Raw genomic sequence first — 22992 nt, forward strand, 5'->3', positions numbered from 1 at the left:
AGAGCTGAAAAAAAATTACAAACAAAACAAAACCCCCAAGCAAAACACACCCTTAAAACCAAACAGGCAGAGACCTACAAGAAATAAGAGGAGAAATCATATCAGAATGAAAAATAAAAAATGGACTTGGAGGGGTGCGGATGAGGAGTGAACATAGGGTGTATGTAGGATTTCTTGTGTTAAGAAAGATACCTATTCCGTTGCAGTGGGCGTGTGTGTAATAGACACGGAGAGTTTGTTAAGGAGAGGTGTATTGTGGAGGCTTAAAAGCCTTTTAAAAATTCCCAGCAGGTGGCTTACACAATCAAAGTAACATTTTAGGAAAGGTTTTTAATTTGGAATGCCAAAGACGCTGGAAATGAGGAAACTAGAGTTGAAGAGAAAGGAAAGAAGTTATAGAGCTATGGAAGGGCAGGGGTTTATCCTGTTAACTCGTGAGAATATCAGTAGCAGGAGTCTTTCTGTATGGTCTGTTTGCTGCGTGGCATAGAATACATTCTCCACGAATACCACGGAATGGATGAAGGGATAGATGATTGAGAAGACACAGAGAAAGATTCTGGAGAGGTATGTGGGGGAGGATTTACAGTATTTGTCAAGACACTGGGTGTAGAGATCTGAGGGAGAAGGAGTCAAAGGCACTTAGAAGTCTTGAGCCAGGAGGGCAGATACAGAAGAGATCTTGAATTCATGTCTGATAAATGGAAGAATAAATCCACTCATTTAAAAGTATCTGTTACATGAATGAATGAGTAGGTCCTGGCAGATAGGTTAGGAATCTCCTTAAAGAAGAACTACCCAAAGATCTTACTTCTATTCTCTTTTCATGGCTTTTCTCTAAGAATTTCCCTAGTTCCACAACCTTTTTCCCCCCTGACAGTCTGAGTCTGTGTGATCCCCTCTGGACCCATGCTACTCAGAGACCTCAGACCAACAAATTCTCTCTGGCATCCTGTCTCTCTCGGTGACCCTCACCAGACTTCTTTGCATCCCCAGGCTGAGTGACCCCATAAATCTCAATTACAAAGTCACGGAGAGGCATTCCTCTCATCAGGGTCTCTCTGTCCAGAAAACAGGAGTAGGACATCTACCTTTACTGCTAGCCAAAAATTGTGAATCTTGAGTTGGAAATGCCCAGCATGGCCCATGTGGATGACAGTCACTCTCTCTACAGCGCTTTTCAGCAATTTTCTTTTTCTGTAGCTCAGTGACAGAATTGGTCAAAGACTAAGCCTGAGCTGCCTTGTGTGTGAAATAAGAATCAGAAATGTATAAATTGCTATTTTAAAAAAAACTTCCAATATTTCTTGGAGTTGAATTCAGGAGAGAAGATTTGGGGATCACAGGTGCCTATGAAGAAGGAATGAAGGGTCCTAATGGAGAAAACAGGTGTCCTTCCCACCAACTCTGAGTGCAAAGAAGGCATTCTGACATTTGACCCAATTCCCATGCTTTCACCCTCTTCTTGACTTGCGGTCATTCTAAGCACATGCCCTAACTAGTTGTATGGGTCTAACTAACCTGGTACCATTGGGTTACTTCATTGCCATCAAAGAGGACCTGACTAAGGGTAGATCATCTCAAACATGACTTCAGCACAAGTGAAAAACTAGGAATCCTATCAGGGATTGTGGGGGCAAAGGGCGACCTACAGTATGTCACCCTGGGAATGATCCAGCACTGAAACAATGTCACTATCTTGAATGACAGAAGGCAAACGAAAGGTTACAAGTGGGTGGGGGACCCAGTTGAATGATAGGGCTCTCCCAGAAGTTGTGTATCTCACCATAAAACAGGGTTGTGATTGTTACCTGATTTAGAAATATGGAGGAGAATGTGGGAAAGCATCTCTGGGCTTCTCACCTACACCACCATCCCCTCCCAATGTGGCCCAGGTCACTGGAGAGGGCTTAATCTGTCTCCTAACTTGCAGAGAACGAGAAGACTGGCATAGGGAGACACTAGGATCCTGGGACAAGGGTAAGATGGGGGGAAGGAGGAGGAGGAAGAATTTTTAAGAGAACATTACAACTGGCTTTTACTCAGCGCTTAATTTTAAAGAAATTTAAAAATGGCCAGGAAAGAACAACAACAAAAAAGTTGATGTTCTGGGGGTCAGAAATCCCTTCACACTCTAATCATCTGTCAGAAATAGTGAGATTTTGTATCAGGAATGAAGGGGAAAGGCTTTTTCTCCACCACGAAAGAAAACCTTAACATTACTTTTCTTCCTTTCTTGCCTGAGCTCAAGAGAGAAAAACGCAGGTGCCTATGCCTTTCAAACTGTGGAATGAAATCAAGAAGGAAGGAGAAAGTATCTTCATGGTGAGGGCTCTCCTCTTCCCAGGAAGTAGGAGCCACCTCCACACTCCTGACCCCTCAGCTGGCTAATGATCATTCCAGAGCAAACATCACTATTTCATTATGCATTTTTCCTATTTGCTTCTTGTCCATTTCCCTTACACCTCTCAACTAGGATGGAGTTCCAGGGGGGAGGCAGTTTTTGCCTTGTTTTCACTCTGTGATTACTGCACCCAAAACCCTCCATTAATAAGATAAGTAATAAAGAAATATGTGTTGAATGATTAAGAGAATAAATGATTTTACACTTCTTTCACCCCTTAACTGGTTGGGTGACCTTCAGAGCAGGAAGTGGGAAGAGAAATTTCCCTTGCTTCTTTCGTGAGACAGAGAGGAAGATTGCAAATACAGCATAGCTTGCAGTTTCTGATGCAATCTAAATTACTTCGCCTTCATTTTCCTGAAACTACTGGGAAGCCCAAAGAACTACAAAACTGATTTAACCATCCTCTGCAAATACTGCATCAGTCTTCAAAAATCCTTATCGGGCAATATTCGATAACTTTATTTTCTGTTCCTGTTTTTTAACCATAATAACCTTAGCCCGGCAGCTTGTGAAGAAAAATAATTCAGCCTGCCCTCTCTGAGGCTCGAACTCAGGACCTTCAGATTATGAGACTGACGCGCTGCCTACTGCGCTAAGAGGGCGGCATGGCATAGCTCCTCCCATTTAAAGTGAAATATCAATTATTATTTTCCCAACACCGTTGCTTAATTAGTTTCCATCATTAAGGAATACAATCAATGCTACTTGAAAATTACTCCATAAAAGCCAATGGTGCACCCAAAGGATTTCACACCCATGACCAGTGAAATCCAAGCCTTTCTGGGATTCACGCAAGGATAGGTCCGTCGGGGCTGCGGGACTGGGGGCAGGTATGCCTGTCTTTTGCTGCTCTGGTGTTCTAACGATGTGGTTTTTCTGCCCTCAGAGATCTCAGGTGATTTTTACACCTTCCGCGGTCTCCTTTGTTGAAAGTAAACACAGGAGGCGCTTAGTTAATATTAGTTCACTGATTGGTTGACTGACTGAATGAATAAGCGAATAAATAACCCTCACACTTGCCTACAGCCCAAACTTCTCTTAGTATGTTTTATCTCCACTTACATCTAGGTGACTAGAGACATTCTCCCTACAAAACAAAGAAGCTGAAGTTAATAGAAATCTCCTGTTTGCTTTGCTTTGTCAGGAACCATTAGTTATACTGAGAGATTCATGGAGATTATCTCATAGGGTCCAATTGGATTTTGGCAACAAAACTATCAAAATCTGCACTTCCCAGATATAATGGAGGTTCAGATATGTTAAGTATTGCTCCTAAGTGGCAAAACCTGACTCCAGAAGCAGGTATTTAGGTTCCAATATGTAAGCTCTTTCTCTGCTCCAAATCAAGACCTCTCTGTTTTCCGCAGTGGTTCATTCACTGATACACAAATATCTAACTTTCTGCTTCCTGTATGCTGGTCTTTTGGGCTTAGACTTTCAAGTCAATACCAATTCATTGCCTCCTTCAAATCCCACCAGTGACTTAATAATTACTGAACATTGTTCTTGTGCGATTCTTGTGAATCTAGGACCTCTTTTCCATTCCTTTAGTGCACGTTCACTGGAGAGCTGTTCTTTGCCAGGCACTGTGCTAGGCTCAGGGGATTCAGAAGGAATCTGATGAGTTCCAGACCTCAAGAGATGGAAGGGTGAGTATGGACAAGAAAGGATCCATTCCCAGGTTCACCGCTTTGTCTTCCTGGCATCTACAGATAAATAACTCATTCTAAAATATCAATTTTAATAACATCACTCTCTTTTGCACACTGCCATTCTTGATTTTTTAGTTTCAATATGATGTTGCTTTTCTCACAGTTGTTGGCCATTTTTTCTTACCTATATCGTAATTTTGTTCTATAAGGTCAATCTGTGGATGGTGGTGTTTAGTTCTTCAATCTATTTGATTTGTTTTCTACTAAATTTATCAATTGATAGAAGGTTTTTGTTTTTTTTTTAGGATTTTATTTATTTATTTGAGAGACAGAGCATAAAGTGGGGGAGAGGCAGAGAGAGAGGGTGAAGCCGATCCCCATTGAGCAGGGAGCCAGAAGTGGGGTTGGATCCCAGGACCCTGGGATCATGACCTGAGCCGAAGGCAGACACTTAACTGACTGAGCCACCCAGGCGCCCCCAATAGAGAGACTGTTAACATCTGCAACTATAATTGTGGATTTTCTTTATCTTTTTTTTTTTAGGTTTATCAACTTTGTTTCAGTTTTGGAGATCTATGGCCAGATGTGTGGGCATTTAATACAGTTTTATCTATTTGGTAACATACACCAAATAATTGTATAACATCTCTCTTTCAATGCAGAAAATTTCTTTGCTTTGAAATATACTTTGTCTGATACATGTTTGTATTAGACTTTTTTTCACTTTGTGGTTTAATTTCCCCCATTCTTTTACTTATACTCTATCTAAGCCATTTTGTTTGAGGTGAGATTCCTATAGTCAGCACATATTTGGGCCATGTTTTATTTTTAATATGGTCTGACTATGTCCAGTATGTAGCTGATATATTTATACTAGTTACATGTAACATTATCATGGGTATGTTTGTATATAAATCTATTATTTTTACTTTGTTTATGGTCTGTTCCCTCTGTTTTTCATTCTTCTATTTCTGTCTTCCTACTTCCTTTTGGCTTTTTAAAAACACATTTAGTATTCTATATATATATATTTTACTATATCTCTTTGTATAGCTATTTAGCAATTAGTCTAGGTTACTAATAGTGACTGGTATGTGTATTACCATATACATACTTAACATTTTACAGTCTATTTTAGAATGAGTGTTATACCATTCAAGTCAAATATAGAAACTTTATCACTGTTTATCATCTTTATTCTAACCCCTTTGTGTTGTGTATATAGTATATTTATATGATGTGTTATAATTTTTGCTGTCAGTCATCAAGAGCTTACTTTAAAAATAGTAAAAAACTTGAAAGAACTCCGGAGAATAGTCGATTGTATCTACCCAGATATTTCCTATTCAGCTATTGTTCTCTCGTTTCTGATGTTCTAAATTTCCTTTCAATTCTCTTCAGTCTAAAATCTTTTTAAAAAAGATGTTCTGCTACCAATGAATTTTTTCAGTGTGCTTTCAAGTTAGAATGTATTTATTTCACCTTTATGTCTGAAGGATATTTTTGCTACCGATAAAATTTCAGAATGAGTTATTTTTCTTTCAGCGTTTTAAAAATATTCTTCCATTCCTTTCTAGCTCTGGTGGTTTCTGATAAATCCACAAACATGCAACATCTTTTCATTTTCCTCTGGCAGCTTTCAACTTCTTTTCCTTTCTTTAATTTTTAGCGATTTGTGATGTGCCCAGAGGCGATTTTTCTTTGGATTTATCCTTCTTGAGCTTTACTGAACTTCTTGAATCTGATTTATGTGTTTTGCACTTTCTCGGACTGGGTTGAATTTAGGGCCAAGTTGCAGGGCAACACAGGGAGAAAAACAGCAAGAAGAGGGTATGCCTCCTGCTTTCGGGATCGTGTCTCCGCGGAAGAAACAGGTCTTACAAATCGGCCGTCTGCATGCCTACGTTTGGTAGGGCCGTCACTAGCCCCGGCTGGACCATGCCCAGCCGTCAAACTTCAAAGAAACGGCCAAAACACTACTGTGTTGAAAATGCCCGCCACTTGCTCATTTTTTTTGAGGGCGCTAGAAGGTTTGGTTTCCTCCCGAAGCGCCTCGGGCGTACAAAAGCTGGAGAACGTGGGCATCGATCCCACCACCTCTCGCATGCTAAGCGAGCGCTCTACCACCTGAGCTAATTCCCCTACGACATTTTCTGTCTTTTCCAATTTTCCTTCCAGGAGTCGATGCGCGAATCTCTGCTTCGTTACTCACTGTTTCTTTTCTTTTCTTTTTTCACTGTTTCTGGTGCCGAGAACACAGGGCAAGTCAAGGCCATTAACGCAGAACAGGATTGAGCGCAGAGCGCATCTTCTCCAGACGACCCCGGGCTGTTGCGGCACGGGTTCCTCTGTGGGAGGAAAAGGGGAGAAAGTCGCCAATACAAAGAAACTGCCCCTTGCGTGTTTTCCCGGAGAGTAGCGCGCGCTTTCCCGCAGGGCGGCCGTGGGGTTGTCCGGCGCTCCCGGGATGGGGACGGCGGCTCCGCGCAGTTACGGCATCCGGGAACAGGCGGTGGAGACTATGCTGGGTTGGGAGCAGGCGGTGGAGACCGTGGTGGGTTGTGGCGGCAAAAGAAACCAAGTGTTTCCGCCCGGTTTCGAACCGGGGACCTCTCGCGTGTTAGGCGAGCGTGATAACCACTACACTACGGAAACGGCTTGCCTAGAACCCTGTTCCGTACTTCTGAGATCCGCGTTCGCCGCGGGAAAAGTGAGCCGAGCCGCAGTCACAGTAGGACCCACGAAGCGCTCCCGAAGAAGCGCGCCAGGAAGCACGGGGGCATCCGAGCGCAGGAACCAAGGCGGAACCGTGAGGGACGCGGACGAGGAGGGAACCCGGGGGAAGCAAGCCCGCGCGGTAGTAGGAATTGTTCGGGGTGGGGGTGAGGGGAGCGATGCCTGTTGAATTATTTGAATTAAAAACGAACGGCCTCGGAGCCTGCGGGCTGCTGGAGCCGGGCCGCGGAGCGCGCTGCACTAGGCGGGGAGTGGCCGCGGCGCGCCAACGCACTCTGTGCCCACTTCCGCGCCCTCGGGTCCCCCGGCCGGCGGCGGGGTCTCCACCACCCGAAGGCAACCGCGGGGCCTTTCCCCGGAACCGCAACCGTGGATCTTTCTGGTTGTTTTTTTTTTTTTTTTTTTTTCCTCCTTCGTGAGCGCACCCGGGACGGGGGTAGGCAGTGACTTCGCTCCCACAGAAAGTGATGGGCTGTAGGAGGTGGAGGAAGGCGGGGAGTAGCCTAGGGGACGCTGCAGGTGTAGGACTGGGATCCCGGGGAGAGAGAAGGCGCTCCCAGTCGCGCCGGGAGGGGCATTTTTGTCTTGGGCGCTGAGAGCCCTCAGTTCCAGGGGATCAGCGCGGACACCCGTTCCCGGTTCCCCGAACCGAGGGGAGCCGGTTTCAGTAATGGCAGGAAGGGCTCTCGGCTCCTGGAGATTGAGATTTGTGAGAAGGTTGAGCCTGGGAAATAAGAAAGGGAAAAGCGTGACACCTGGAAACGTGAGATCCAGGTGGAAATGCGTGGACCTGCGGCACGGAGAGATTACGTGACATCCGAGAGCGAGGGAACCGAAGTCTCTGGCACCTACCAGGTAGGTGCATACTCCTAGACTCTGGGGCGTGGGGGGTCAGCATGCCCCCTGGGATTCAGGGATAGCTGCTTAGGTGGCACTTGGGTGAGAAACCCTTTCAAAATCTGACCTCATATTGAATTACGTGGAGAGGTACTGAGGAGCCACTGCTCCTAGTGGAGAAATGACATTCCCCAAGGCAGCGTGGCACAAAGGAAGAGGAATTGGGGCTCGGTTTTGAAGTTGGAGGCAACAACTCTGTCCAGCAGAGTTTTGGGTGGAACTTACCTCTTCTGGTCTAAAGATCCCAGTGTGGGGGTTTCAAAGCGAGTTTTTTCTTGTGTACAAAACATCCATCGACTTATCTGTTTCAAGAACAAAATGAATCCAATCAACAGAGACTTTAAGAAAACATACACCCCCACAGTCCCTTTTACAAATAGCAGGTTTGGGACTGCAGTCTAAAATTGAGGCACATTAAAGAGAAGGTAATAAAGTCTTCTAGTTTCTAAATGCATTTGAAGGGGGAGGTAGAGTCCCTCTAGAATGTGGATTAGTATTCACCATTCAGGGAAATGCTTGAGAGATCTGATGATAGTGTTAGTTTTCTTAAAGTTTGATTGGTTACAGCACGCTGCTAATACCCATGGACCTGGGTACTGGAGATAGCCATGACCGTGTTAGGAATTTCTAAAGCAGACTCAAACCTAAATACTATGGGAGGTCTGGTACCAATGAGACTGAAAGTAGAAAGGCAGTGCCTGAGCAAATTCCTCAATACCTTTCTTCTTCAGGGGACATACCAGTGTTATTAATGGTGGTTGTCACTGGCAGGGCAGTGCTGTTGGTGGCGTCTCAGTTTTGACTCCAGGAATGTGTCTCCTCTTCCAAGCTTTAAAAGGCTAAGTTTGGGCTCCATTATCCTACCTGGTCATAGCAGAGCCAGGATGGAAGGCGCCACGGACCCCAGACCCTTCTTTCCTATTTCCTGACACTCAAATTCTCTGGGCTTCCTCCCACACTCTTCCAGCGCCCGTCTCAAACTAGGATAGGAAAATTCATCCTTTTGCTGGCCAGCATCTGTTCTGGGCCCTTCTGTCACCTGGCCTGCTCGCGGGTGCCTCTGTGGCCCCGGCGGGGACGAGTGCTGGCGGCGGGAGCCGCGTGGAGTGGCTGTTTTGCGAACACCTGCTAGGGAACCCCCGTTGCACTTTGGGCCGCCACTCTCTCCCAGCCGAGCCCAGCCCGGTACCCTGGTCCCTTGGTACTCACGAGGCGAGTCCTGTCGCCTTGTGAAGGGCTCATCGTCTCCCAGCTGCTGCTTCCTCCCGGAGGTTTTTCCTCCCGATCTGTGATTCCCGCGCGTTCTGCTGTCATCCTACAGCAGCTTCTCTGCTCTGTCGGTTATGGGACGGCGGCAGATTGTGTTGGCCTGGGCTTGGACAGCTGAACCCTGGAGGAAATGAAGCGGGATTCTCAAGAGAGCAGTAACAAAGAGGCAAGCGTTCCCGAACGGGAGACTTTCTCGTGCAAAATGCGCTGGTACAGAAGATAGTCAATTTGAGCCAAACTCTTGTTTTGCTCCTTTGTGTGTCTTTCCCAACCTCCCCCCTCCTCTTCCCTCAGTCCTCCTCCAGGGTGTGGAGGTATAATGCAACTTTTATGAGGCTTCAGAGGGATTATTTGATCTGATCCACGTCGGTTATAAATAACAGAGCATACCACCCCTATCTCCTCCCAAAACAAGGGAGGATGCCGAGCCAGCCAGGAGTCGAACCTGGAATCTTCTGATCCGTAGTCAGACGCGTTATCCATTGCGCCACTGGCCCTACAGACATTGCTGTCTTCTAAAGCGTCATTAATTTTAGTCTTTAGGAGGCACCGCGGAGGCCCAAGTGCACCCAGCCCCCTTCCGGTTTTTCTGCTTTCCAGCTTCCCAGCTGAGAGAATGTAAAGATCTGTGGTTGGTCTTGAAGACTCATTAGTCCATTATCCTGCCAACCTCAGGTCATAGACCTCATGGAGAAGCACCCGCTAAGCCCTGGATGATGGCGTTTTTACAGCTTAGCTGTTGGAGAACTGATGGAAGCCGGGAATCAGGGACCAGTGTGAACAGACATAGTAAGGAAACACTCTTGCAGACTTAATGGGACTGATTCTTACCCAGTCTGGGTTTTCTTTCCTGTGTTCCTAGGTGCAGAGCACACCCAGCACCTGGGGCCTGTGGTGTAAACTGCTCTTTGCTCAGCGGTCTTCCTCATTGAACTGTATATGCCTGAGGGCAGCACCCTCAACGTCTACAGGAATGATTTTCCACTAAAAGTCTGCATGCATGCGTGAAGAATTGAGACAAGTGCGTCTGAGCTTCAGGAAAAAGGCCTAGCTTGTGGGGTAGGTAGGCATCCCAGGCCTGGGATTCTGTGCTATTCTAACTCGGATGTTTACATGGAAGAGCAGCGGAGGACTGTCCAGCAGGGGAGTCTCGTTTCCTGAATACAGCTTGGAGGCTCACAGTGGCGGTTTCTGTGCTCAGGGGCTGGGGCTGAGTGTGTCCATTAAGGCTAAAGCTAGTGACGGCCAGAGCCAGAGGCTGAGAGAAGTAGGCTTCCTAGGTGATGAGAAGAATGAAAAAGCTTAGTGAACCAAATGCTCACCAGACTGACATTTTTCATACCATGTATGTGGCTGGTTTGAGTTTTTCCTAATGCTAGTGATCAGGGGGATTTAGAACATAAAGCTTATGCAAAACTTAATACAAAACTTACCCGAGATTTACCCCTCAAGATCCTTCCCCAGTAATGGGAAACTCAGCAGTAGATCCACAACGATTGAAAGTATGACATTCAATGGCTTAAATAAAGTAGTTTTATTATCGCACATAAGAAGTCCAGAGGGTAGGCAAGCTGTCTGCCTCTTAATTCAGTGGCCCCATGATGTCATCAGGACCACATTTTAAATAATTCTTTGTAGTCTGCCTTTCTCAACCAATGGATCTCACACTCCAGCTGGTTTCCCTGCAGTTCCTCAAACTCACAATCTTAAAATAAAGTCCAGAAGAAAACAGAAAACAGACAGGCTTCTTTCTAGTATCTTGTTGAGGACCCCTTCTCTATATGTGCCCAGTAGATGTCCCCCACACTGGCTAGATTTGCATCTCACACTCACCTAATCCAATTATTTCCCAGAGTAGGACCACTGTGACTGATTTGGTCAATCATAATTCTTTGTTTGGGGCTGACAGTGAGGTCCATCTCCTCCAAAGCCAAGGAAGTAGAGAGAAGGTTATGTGACTACAAGTATGTTTCTGTTGGAAAGGAGTCCTGGCGGCAGTGGTGCCAGCAACTGGTGTGGCTTGGCCAAGCAGTGTCAGCTGCTCCAGCCCCATATCCAAAATCAAATTACTTTTAAAGCATTTTTGAGAGCCGAGAGCTTACATTAACCTACATTAGACCATAGCTAGATTTCCAGATCCTTCCAGAGCCTCAAAGAAGGAATTTGACCTATATAGTTTGTGTTCAGTACTGTATTCGGTGTGAGTACATGACTTGCATATGACATTAATTGTACATGATTACGTATGGAATCTGACATTGACATTGTATAATTGTGGCTGTTAATAAGACCATACATCCCAGATCTTTATAACTGCTCTGTAAAACGATCCCATGGTTTCTAGACGTGAGGTGTCAGAGGCTAATGGGTGCAGCATAGAATGGAGGGCTGGCACTCAACCGGGAACTGAGGCCTCCACCCACTTCTCTGGGGGCAGAGCAGGTGTCTTATGTTATTAGTTCCAGAAATCAGTAATTTATGCCACCTACATTTGTCTATAACATCTATGTTCTCAGCGCACACTTATTTCTGCAGCGTCTTCATAGCTGTTGATATTTTTATTTCATTATCACAGTCTGCTCATCTCCAGCACAACCACAGTTTAGCATTTCCTGTCTTAATTTTACTTGCTATTCTGATCATTGTTCATGGGAAGAAAGTTGATGTGGAAAGCAAGAGCAGGCGGAGTGAGAGACCCAGGTTAAAATCTTGACTCTGTCTTTTACTAGCTGTGTGGAATTTGGACAAACTAACTTTTCAGTCACGGCATGACCTTGTCTGCAAGATGAGGACAATCGTCACATTGCAGGTTTGTTGTGAGATCAAATAGCAGGACACAGTAAAGTCCTGGCAGATATTTCAACTGTCAATAAAATGTCATCATCATTGACAGCAATGTCCAATTCCGTCCCTGCCTTCTAAAATTTCATCTTAATGACTCGAAAGGCATTTACTGTATATTCATTTGCCAAGCAAAATGTGGACCCCTAAGGATTCCCAGACAAAGCTTCATCCTCATTTCTCAAGGAACTAACATCCAGTCAGAGAGCCCAATCTAAACTCATAATTACAATGAAACAGAAGAAGTGCTACCCCAGAAATTAAGAAGAAAATGGGTGAGTGGTGTGGAAGTGAAGCAAGGAACTCTGGAGGGGAAGTCGGGGCGGGGGCTCTCCTTGACCAGATCACAGCAAAGCTTAGCCTTGAAGGAGAAACAAATTTGACCTTGTGAAGAAGGAAATACGGGGCCAGAGGTTCAGGCTGTGCAAGATCAAAAGTTGCAGAAGGTGCCTGACCTACTGGAAGAAAGCAGTTTGCTGTGGTAGAACCAGGTTTGGATGGGTGTGGGGAAAGGAAACTGGAGCAGCAGGGAAAGAGGCTGGAAAGGTGGGGGTGGGGGGCACCAGGCCCTTCACATATAAGGACAATATTTTTTTCTAGATTTGGTGGTTCATTTCCTATATATTTTAATACTTTTTTGCACATATGGCATGCACGTAATAAAAAATTAAAACATTTTGAGAGATAGGTTGGTGCCAACTTGTAAATAACTTTATCAAGATAAGGAATTTATCCTGAGGGCAAGAAGCATATATATATATATATATATATATATATAATATATATATATAAATATGTATTTATTATATATTTAATATATTATTTTTATAATTATTAATTATAATTATACAATATATAATTTATATATAATATATAAATATATAATATATAATAACAATGTATAATATAATATAAATATTTTATAATTATTATTAATTAAATATATATTTAACATATAATATATATAATATATATATTTTTAATTATTTGTCAGAGAGAGAGAACAAGCAGGGGGAGCTGTAGGCGGATGGACAAATAGGCTCCCCACTGAGCAAGAAGCCCAATGTGGGGCTCAATCCCAGGACCCTGGAATCAGGACCTGAGCCAAAAGCAGGTGCTTAAGCAACTGAGCCACCCAGAGACCCACAAAGTGAGTTTTTAAGGAGAATGTTCTCAGTTCTGTGTCTTGGGAAGATTAAACCAGGCACCACTAGGACAGACTGCCATGGGGGAGAAGCCACATTTGGAGACCGGGTAGTCTGGACAGGTATGACAAGGACTGGTCTAGCCACTGAGTGTGAGGAGGGCTCAGAAAGGGGAACAGAGGTCTGGCTGAGGTGGAAAGGATAGACCTTGGTGATTCATCGAAAGTGATGAGCAAGTGTATTGAGGGCAACGCTTGTATCTGTGGGTCAGGAAATTCCAGTAACCCTCACTGAATACTGGAAAAAAAAAAAAAAAAAGTATCCTGAAGGATATGAGCTCCAGGTTCTAATTCCCAAAGTCTCTTGTGTAGCCCTGATTCTACCAGAACTTTCTTTGAGTCTATGAGGTATCCCTGCATCTTTCCAATAAATTCAGCCTTTTGCCATTTTTAAGGTAGTTTGAATAAGGTTTTGTTCCCTGCAACAGAGTCTTGAAGAGTAAAACAATAAAAAGATTCCATTCGTGAAATTTCCAGAGGGCTGAGCGTTTTTATCAAAGCTCTGTATTCACAGGTGGAGAATGAGCTGTGGTTACTTTTAGGGAACTACTTCCAGGAGACCAGGAATGTCAGTGGGGGGTTGAGGGGTGGACCTAGGGAATCTTCAAGATGAGAAGGTTTTCCTGTCAAGTCCCCAAGAGCCAAAGCATACTCATCCCTCCCCACACCCAAAGTGTGTCTTCTCTCTTATGAAAACCTAAACTTCTAGAATCCTAACCCATACAAGGATTAGCAACAGGCCAACTCTTTTCAGTCTTACACAGTGATTAAATACGAGTGTGTGTTGCACTGTGAAGTCTTGAATTAACAAGTTGGACACGATGTTTCAATTAAAGTTAGCCTTCTCACCACCACTGAGGTCAGGCCAGCCATCTTTACCCAGATTCCTCTACCATTGTAACTGGGCCACTGGCCACTGGTATTTGCTTGGGTTCCCCCTTGGATTTGTTGCTGTAAAGCTCACCGAAGCCAATAGTGATGGGAGCTGACGAATCTGAGAATTCCTGATGGGAGAATGGTCCTATTGAAGAGAAATGACTATGGTACTTGATAAATGTTAAGAAATTTAACAATTCTAAGTTTTTAAAAACAGGCTTGACCAATGGGAGTGTGGTGTGTGGTGTAGGAAGCCAGAGAGGAGACTCCTCTGTCTCTCCCATTTCTTTCCCCCACCCACCCTGTGCCCTGCTATAATCTATCTTACAAATTCTCTCTCACCTCCAGGACATGGTTCTTACAGAATGTTTGGGAGAAATGGATTCTAGGTCCTCTATGTAGGCAAAATTTTAACATTATAGAGCAAGAGCCGGTGCAACGAGCAAGCGAGATGTCATAGCATCGAATCCGTGCCCAGAACCAACCTTACTCAAGGGAAAGTGTGAAAACCCACAGATATGGTTCTGGATTCAGGACCTGCCCCAAGAACTCCCAAAGCCCCTAAAACACTCACCAGGTAAGAAAACCAGCGTGGCGCTGAGTGAGAGGATGAAAGAGAGGTAGAGAAAGGTGATTTTCGCTTCCTTGTGTGAGCTAGTTTCTTCCAAAATATAAGGAATGTGCAACAGCCATGCCAGGAACACAGGGACACACCTGTCAGGAAAAAGGGCCACAGTGTGTCTGGTCAGCTTAGTCTGTGGCCTTAGGGCAAAGTCCCAAGACCTTATGTTGTCATGTTAGCTCCCCAACTCTGTTTCTCTCCTTTCATTTGCACTGGATTATCTTTTTCCTTAGTAGTCCCTGACCAGTTTCCAAGGGGCTCTGCCCAGAGGAACCCCAGAGCCAGGGGTGAAGGGGCTCCTCTTCCTCCCATCCCTTTTCTAGGATGAAGGTGACTATGACGACAAAGTCCTGTTTCCAGGTACCAGGAAGGGACTGAGGGAAGGCCAGGACTATAAAACTCAGGAAGGAGGGACGAAGGGAGCTGATCAGGAAAATTCGACCAAATGTGAAGTCTGAATTAGCGAGGGAGAAGGGAGAAAGGCCAACATCTCCCTCTAAGCTCCCCTTCTTTCCTGGGTCTGAATCCCCAGAACACTAAAGAAACAGGACAGAGTGGGAACCAATGGGAGCTGGTGGAAGCAGAGGGATGGAGGGAGAGGAAGCGGCCAAATGATCTAGAAGGTGATTCTAGAATAGTGATTCTAGCTGGGGTGGTGTCCCTAGAGTCCTGACCCAAACCTCCCTCCCCCCATGCTGAAATGAGCCTCTGCTCCTGCAGGGAGCGATGGGGCAGAAAGAGAGGCTGACTATTCCTGGGAGGAGCAGGGTTGGTGTGGGGCCTCCCTCTTGAGGCCAGAACCGACTTGATTTTGATGAAGGACTCCCACCTGTGACCTCACCACTGCAGGTGAAGAAGAGAGCACGGATTGGAGCTGGGAGCTGCCTGGCCTCTCTCCTCACCCAGGTGGAGAGGCAGCAAGTCCCTCATACTAGGGTGCAGCCACACAAAAGGGTACTGATTGGAAAAACAAAGTGAGGGGAAGGCAAATGCATTTGATTTTCTCAGTTCCTTTGGGATTTCTCCCCATTCTTAAAGACCTTTATGAAAGTCTAACCTCCTTGCCTTTTCTCATACTCAGTGGGCATAATTCCCCCTACCTCCTCTTCTCCTAACCCAAGCCTCTCCAGCCCCATGCTGACCCTGTGACCCTTGCCAGTAGGGTCTTATGTCCCCCCGCCCCCACTCAGTGGAACCCCACACGACCACCCGCAGCCTTGCAGTGTTCCTACACTTTTCCTGGGTGTCTTGGTGCCCTGTCTCACCACCTGACCTAGGAGTCTCTGGAGGACAGTAGCCCTGACGTAGCCTCCCTAGTATCACACTTAGTCCCCTGCTTCACATGCAGGAGGAGCTCAGTGAATAACTGTTAACAGGAAGCGGGGAAGAAATGGCATACGCCAAATACATTCCTTGGTGATGGTAAGAGAAGTAAAGTTGTTTGTGAGGCTCAGCATTCCCTGATATGGTCACTTCCCAGAAATCACACCCCCTTCCCCCCCTTCTCCTATGGTAATGATCCCAGTTTACCTTTTCTCTTATTTCTTCTTGTAATCTGTTTCAGCGTTCATCTTTTGACTGCACTCTGTTTTCTACAACACCTTTTTACACAGAGTACATCTTAACCTCCTCTTCCAGAGTACAACCTTGTGGTCCTTTCTTGTGTCCCCACTGGTAGGAACATTCAGTGACATCATAAGCGTGTGAATGCTGCCTTCCAACAAAAAGGTGAAATTCTACCCTGCTGCCTTTGTTTTTTGTTTTGTTTGTGTGTGTGTGTGTGTTTTAAAACATATCATTTCCCAGGAGTACCTAGCTGACTCAGTCCATGCAGCATGTGGCTCTTGATCTTGGGGTCATGAGTTCGAGCCTCACACTGGGTGTAGAGATGACTTAAAAAAATAAAGGCCACCTGGGCAGCTCAGTTAAGTGTCTGACTCCTGATTTTGGCTCAGGTCATGATCTCAGGGTTGTGAGGTTGAGCCCCGAGTCCGGCTGCCACTCAGCATGGAGTCTGCCTGAGTGTCTCTCTCCCTCTGCCCCTCCCTTTCGTGCGCTTTCTCTTTCTCAAATAAATAAATCTTCAAGAAAAGAATTAAAAACGTATCATTTCCCATACGTCTCTGCCCGGCAATGTCTGTTTTCCTTGGCACGCATGTGCCTCAAGAGTCATGGCTCATGCCCTTGGTTCTCACTTCTCATCCCGAGTAGGCAGGAGGATTGTATTTTCCAGTTCAAGAGTGAAGGAAGGGCACTCGAGAGAGAGGGTCGTACTACACCCTTCACCTCCTTCATCAGGATGATGTCAGGACGTGTGATGCCTCTGACCCCATCGTTACTGACTAGCACACTGCTTGGCCCATGGTGGTCCCTGCATGTTTGTTGAGGAAGGAAAGATGGACCAAAGCTGAGCCTCCCCCAGCCATTTCCCACATAAATAAAAAAGCTTAGAAAAAAAGAAGGGGGAAAAAAAAAGAAAAGAAAAGCTTAGGGTTTCTCAGGGTCTAGGTATCTATAAAAAACTCAGTACACTTTTCCTCTGGTGCCCAAATCCCCTTTATCTGTGTTGTTGAGGGTCGTGGGACATTGCTCAGTGCCCTTTAGTTCGGTGGAAATCTTTTATTGGAGTTGGAAGACAATCTACCTTTAAGAGCAAATATTATATAAAAACTTCAAGAAGACTCAGTGGCATTTTCCTCCTTGGAACATAATATACACAGCACCTTTCCCACCACTCTCCACATTTTTCAATCTTACACCACAGTTTTTGTTTGACAGATCCTAAGCACCTATCCATGAACATTTTTTTTTTTTTAAGAGAAGAAAGAAAAGAAACTGGGATAGAAATGCCAGCGAATTCTACATAATCTCTCCCACATCGCCCACCCTCTGGGTAAACACACACACACACACACACACACACACACGCACGCACGCACGCACGCGCGCGCGCGTCCTTGTGGAGACCTCCTTCCCCATCCTCCCATCTCAAAACTCTGCGAAGTATGAGGTTTTGTTGTTGTTTTTTTTTTAAACCCTCGTTTAACGTAGCAGAGAGACACCGGGAACTCGAGAGCCCCAGTCTCGGGCCCGTGGCCGTCCCAGGGAGGGATGCCCGCGGGCGGGGAGCTGCGGGCTCCTCTCCCACCGGCGGTGGCTCGGACCCCTTCGCGGCAGCAAACAGCCTCTAACATCCTTCGGCTTCCAACCGGTTGGTTGGGGGAGAGCGGGAGCGAGGCGGGGAGCGGGGCGGGGAGGTGTCCGCCCGTCGGGGTCGCCCGAGCGTCCGCCCCTCTGCGAAGTGGCCGCCGGCGTCCTCGCGCGCAGACCGGCCCCGGTGCCCCCCGGGCCGTCAGGACCCGCCCTGCCCGGGTGAGCGAGAGGCGGCCGCGGCGCTCCAGGGGAGCTCCCCGCAGAGACGCCGGCCGTGTCTGCGTAGGCCGTGTAGCCGGTGACCGGAAGTGAGAAGCAGGTGCTCCAGTGGCGCAATCGGTTAGCGCGCGGTACTTATACAGCAGTATGTGTGCGAGGGATGCCGAGGTTGTGAGTTCGAGCCTCACCTGGAGCATCGTTTTCCAGCCAGAGGCTACATCCTCGAGGGAGACCCTTTCCTCTGCTTCCCCAGACCCTTTCCTCTGCCGCCCCAGGTCCTTCCGGACCATGTCGCACCATCTTTGATGTGTCTGAATTTGTTCTAAATCCTGTGTCCTCGCCGTTCTCCGTGGCGCTTGTGAAATCGAACAGTGTCAAGCCTTTACAGACTGAATCTGCTGCGCTGCAGTGAGTTACTTTCTCTCTTTATCCCCACCGGGTCCTGCAAGCGTTCCCCCATGCACAGCTCCTGACACCCCGCCTTCCCACTTTGCTCTAATGGTGATGGTTCCTCGGGGAGCCCCTGCCACATACTTAGAAAGTGCTTGCAGTGGTAAGCACTGAACTCCATGAGAGGGAGCTCAAAAGTGAGAAACTGTACAAGAAGATCCCAGCCTGATTAAAGTTCCAGCTTGGGAGAACAATGAAATTTCTGATTTCAGACGGTGGCATCACCTCTAGTATTGTCCCCCACCACCCTTAAGTCTTCCCTGATGAACCAACAACGAGGGATGATACAGCAGCATTTGCCAACTGAGAAACAGAACCTGGTGTCCTCAGATGATGCAATTGTCTGGGGCTGGTACAGGATGAGTGATAAAGAGCCCCAGCAACCAGAAGTCTGTAGAAAGTCACAGGAGTGAGCATAACCACAATTGTGCCTGAGGTATGTAGGAAATAGTGATTTTTGACTTTTGACTGCCTTAACCCATTTTGCAACCTCCTCTCTCACTCGTCTGTCAACCACTAGTCTGTTCACTGTATGTATGGGCTGGGTTCCACCCCCCACCCCACATGCCAAAAAACCCACTCTTCATGAACCCTGAGGCAGGAAAACCAGCAGCAGGACACAGGACCACTGAAGACTCCAGTGCAGGACACCGACTCTTGTGTTAAAGACTACAGAGCTCATTTAGTTCTTACTATCTTTGGAAAGAATCTCTTGAATATTGAATTCACAATTCTTGGGCACAACTAATTTATCCTTATGACCATATTTCCAATATCATAATTGATTAACAAGGATAAACTTCACTAAAGAAAACCAGTTTTAAAAATTATTTTTATTTTTTAAAAATACTTTATTTGAGAAAGAGAGAGAGAGAGCAAGAGCAGGGGTTAGAGGGAGAAGCAGTCTACCCGCTAAGCAGGGAGATGGATGTGGGGATTGATCCCAGGACTCTGGGATCATGACCTGAGCAAAAGGCAGACGCCCAACCAACTGAGCCACCAGGTGCCCCCAAGAAAACCAACTTCTAATATTTCATTATGTTTATTAGCAGAGTCTCTGATGTTAATCAAGGATAAAGAAAATAGAAGTCTTTTTACAGGTGACTTCTGCACTATGCATTTCTCTTTATGATGCCAACTCACCATCCTCCAGATTGTGATAAACCCACACAATGGCCTGACCCTAGTATCATCTTAAATCTTAATATACACATTTATATTAGGCTGTGCAGTTGATTAAATTATTGGTCCCTCTTTGTATCCATACCCAGATTGTGTGTGAAGTGTATGTCTCCATCCATAGTTGATTATTGTTCTGAAATAGTTCTCATTCTCTTCTGCAATTTGACCTTGGAACTGCTTCACCTATCATTGGACTCTGTTTCTTTTCCCCTTGAAGCTGGACTGGATTGCCCCAACTCTTTAGAGCAATGGAATGCAGTGAAAGCAACATTCTGGGGCTTGTGAGCCCAGGCATTAAGAAAATATGTCAGCTTTCCATTTTGCCTTTAGGGAGAAGCTAGATTCCATGTAAGAAGTCTAAGACTGTGATGTTCTGAAGAGGTTCCGGCTAATCACAGGGAAAGCCTACACAGAGATTCCTGACCAGCTCCGAGCTGTTCCAGACATTCCAGCTGAAATATCAAACCTGAAGGCCATCACAGATATTCCAAGCCTAACGGATACCCCATGGAGCAGAGAGAAGCCATCTCTGTCAATCCCTGCCCAAGCTATAAAATCATAATAAATAATCACTGTTTTAAGTCACTATATTTGGATGCAGTGTTTAACCTACTACATTTGAGGTGGGTCTCCCCGTCCCCCCCACCTCGATTTTATAAATAACTGAAAAACATGGTCCCTTGACTTTGGGTTTGGCCACTCAACATGGGGCAGAACCAATAGCGTCCTTATTCCCAGCCTGGACCTTAAGAGGTCTTGCCTATTTCCACTTGCTATCTTGTACCTTTGTCTTTGACATAAGAACAAGACCCAGCTCGCTCAGTGGTGTGAACAGGAGGACAAGAGACATAAAGAGAAAAGCTCTCTGGCTGTTCCTGTTGCCTGCAGATAGAAGTAGAGTCTCCCAGTGGAAACGGCCTAGGTCAGATGACTTCCCCAACCAGCCTCTATGAAATCAGTAATTATTGCTGTGTGCCACTGAGCTTTGAGGATAGTTTATTAGGCAGCAATGATTAGCTCCTTCATTCTGTCTTTGTTGAAGTATCAGAGACATCTTAAGGGGAGTTCATAATTCAATTCTTGATGCATAGTCACAAAATCATTAGAAAAAGACAGAATATGTAAGCATCATCACTATGTCCATATTTTCCCATTTTTTAATTTTTATCATATACTCTTACCTTACCTAGAGGAAAAAGGGAAGTAAGACTAATTCCATATGCTTTGCATGGTTATGGACCACATAGAACTGGTTCAGAGAGCCTATGGCAATATAACCCAAGAGCCTATGGCAATATTAGGCCTGATGCCCCCCATCCACCCAGAACAGTTTTTGCATGTTCCTTCAACTCCCATTAGTGCCCAACTCCATGACAGTGCCTTCACTCTCAGCAAGTGAACTTCCCTTCTATTTCAGAGAAACTAGCTCTTCTGATTCACATCACCTTCTCCCCCAATCCCATCTCAATATACATCTATAATTCATCTGCATCACTTTCCGGATTCCACAATTTGCCACCTCATCTTTCTAGGGAAAAAAATCTCTCTGTCTCTCTTTTAGAGACTAAAGTCTTCATCCACACCTCCAAATTCCAACTCCCTACTGACAACTTAACCTAAAGATATGTATATATACATCAGCCTGCCATCTTTAAAAAGACACACAAAATATGGGGTAGCAGGGAAGGCTTCTCTGAAGAGTAGACAGTAGAGTTACCGTGTTTGAAGAGAAAAAACTAAGATCCATACTGCCAGGTTCAATATAAGACCCCTTCTCTCTTCTCTTTAAAGTTTATTTCCAGAAAGAGAAATCTGAATGAACGCCTCTCCATTCCTTCTGGTCCTTAACCCACTGCAAACTGGCATCCACCCACCATTTTCCTAAAACTGTTCATTAAGGACATTCAGGTGACCTCCTCGCAGAAATCCCACCAACCCTAGATTTTTTTCTAACTTGAACTCAACAAGTTTTGGGCTTTGACTAATCTCTTGTTGGTGAACTTCTCTATTGCCTTCTCTAACTCTCCTATCCCATTGTTTTCCCCTTCTCTCTATGACATTTCCCTCCAAGAGTCTGTCCTTGGTCTACTTCTTAATATTAAGCTAAAGTGGGTCTATATTAATGACTTTCAAAGATCTGTCATCTGCTGAAAATTTGTGTAAATTTTTCTGTGTAGGACACCTGGGTGGCTTGGTTGTTAAGCATCTGCCTTCGGCTCAGGTCACAGTCCCCGGGGCCTGGGATTGAGTCCCACATCAGGCTCCCTGCTCTGCGGGAAGCCCACTTCTCCCTCCTCCGCTCCCCCTCCTTGTGTCTCCTCTCTTGCTGTATCTCTCTCTGCCAAATAAATAAATAGAATCTTAAAAAAATTTTTTTTTCTTTATATGTTATCATTGAATAAAATTTAAGAACCATAAATCTATATTGTATAATCATATGGCCTAAGATGATATCCTGTATCATATTAAGAAGAACCACCTTCCTGTGCTCCAGATTCTTGACTCTGGTTCACTTCTGGATTTCTCCACTTGCACACTCCACATTGTACTAGTCAGGGCTCCAAACAGATACAGAACCAATATATATATATGGCACTATATCAATATATCAATACCTGTATCAGAGATAGATATAGATACCACACGAGGAGTCTGGAGACCTAGGAAAGATTTTGCAGTTTGAATTTGAAAGAAGTCTGGAGGCAGAGGTTCCCCTTCCTTAGAAGACCTATCTTTTTCACTTAATGCCTTCTTCAACTGATTGGACAAGGCCCACACACATTATGGTGGGTAATCTGCTTTACTCCAAGTCTATTGATTTTGAGATGCCTAAATTATAACCATTACTGCTATTTCTGTTTCTGTACCTTCGCTTGCTAACCCATGAGGAGATGGAAAAATACCAGCAGACTTTCTATAGTCATTCTGTAACCACACAACCCCCCGCCCAGATTTGAACCTGGCATAGGGGCCGCTCCCGGACCCCCACCCGGCTCTGGGCCGAGAGATAACAGTCATCTGGTGCCAGAGAAACCCCCACCCAGAATTGTACGTGACAAAATGACTGCTCCCGGACCCCCCACCCAGCTCTGGGTGCAAGAGATAATAACCATCTGGCACCCCGCAGCTTGACAGGAAGACCCCAGCCAATCATGAGGTGACACATACCCTAGCGGTGCCAACCAAGCAGTTTGAAGAATGATAGCACTTTGACCTAACCAATAATCTGTTCCCAGCCTTTTCCTGCTCTGTAGCGCACCAGTCATATTATAGAGTTCCTTTTTTATTTTCCCGCAGTATGTGGCGATTTGTTACAAGATACTATGATGTATGCTAAGTTCCTGCCTCCCCAAAAATAAAAAGTGCTGTGATCCTGAGCTCGGGACCTCTTAGCATCACAGGCAAGGAGTGTAGGAAGGTCCGGGTTCGAACTCGTAATAAACGACCCTTGCTGTTTGGCTTTGCCTCTGGACTCTGGTGGTCG

At 45.6% G+C, this 22992-nt stretch overlaps 1 long non-coding RNA gene and 5 other non-coding genes across 6 annotated transcripts; 2 read left to right on the forward strand and 4 right to left on the reverse strand.

Annotated features, from left to right (window-relative positions):
- Positions 1 to 2936: 2936 nt before the first annotated feature.
- On the reverse strand, positions 2937 to 3009 carry TRNAM-CAU (transfer RNA methionine (anticodon CAU)). Its single transcript has one exon. It is a non-coding gene; the product is annotated as a tRNA-Met (tRNA).
- Positions 3010 to 6128: 3119 nt separating this feature from the next.
- Positions 6129 to 6201, reverse strand: TRNAA-AGC (transfer RNA alanine (anticodon AGC)). Its single transcript has one exon. It is a non-coding gene; the product is annotated as a tRNA-Ala (tRNA).
- A 440-nt stretch (positions 6202 to 6641) lies between these two features.
- TRNAV-AAC (transfer RNA valine (anticodon AAC)) lies at positions 6642 to 6714 on the reverse strand. The gene has a single exon. It is a non-coding gene; the product is annotated as a tRNA-Val (tRNA).
- Positions 6715 to 9385: 2671 nt separating this feature from the next.
- Positions 9386 to 9458, reverse strand: TRNAR-ACG (transfer RNA arginine (anticodon ACG)). The gene has a single exon. It is a non-coding gene; the product is annotated as a tRNA-Arg (tRNA).
- Positions 9459 to 17913: 8455 nt separating this feature from the next.
- LOC131833071 (uncharacterized) lies at positions 17914 to 20055 on the forward strand. The gene is made up of 3 exons (XR_009354297.1): positions 17914 to 18284; positions 18539 to 18762; positions 19839 to 20055. It is a non-coding gene; the product is annotated as an uncharacterized LOC131833071 (long non-coding RNA).
- TRNAI-UAU (transfer RNA isoleucine (anticodon UAU)) lies at positions 17979 to 18072 on the forward strand. Its single transcript has 2 exons — positions 17979 to 18016; positions 18037 to 18072. It is a non-coding gene; the product is annotated as a tRNA-Ile (tRNA).
- Positions 20056 to 22992: the final 2937 nt, after the last annotated feature.

The sequence above is a fragment of the Mustela lutreola genome, chromosome 6 (assembly GCF_030435805.1).
Source record: "Mustela lutreola isolate mMusLut2 chromosome 6, mMusLut2.pri, whole genome shotgun sequence".
In the NCBI taxonomy this organism is placed as follows: Eukaryota; Metazoa; Chordata; class Mammalia; order Carnivora; family Mustelidae; genus Mustela; species Mustela lutreola.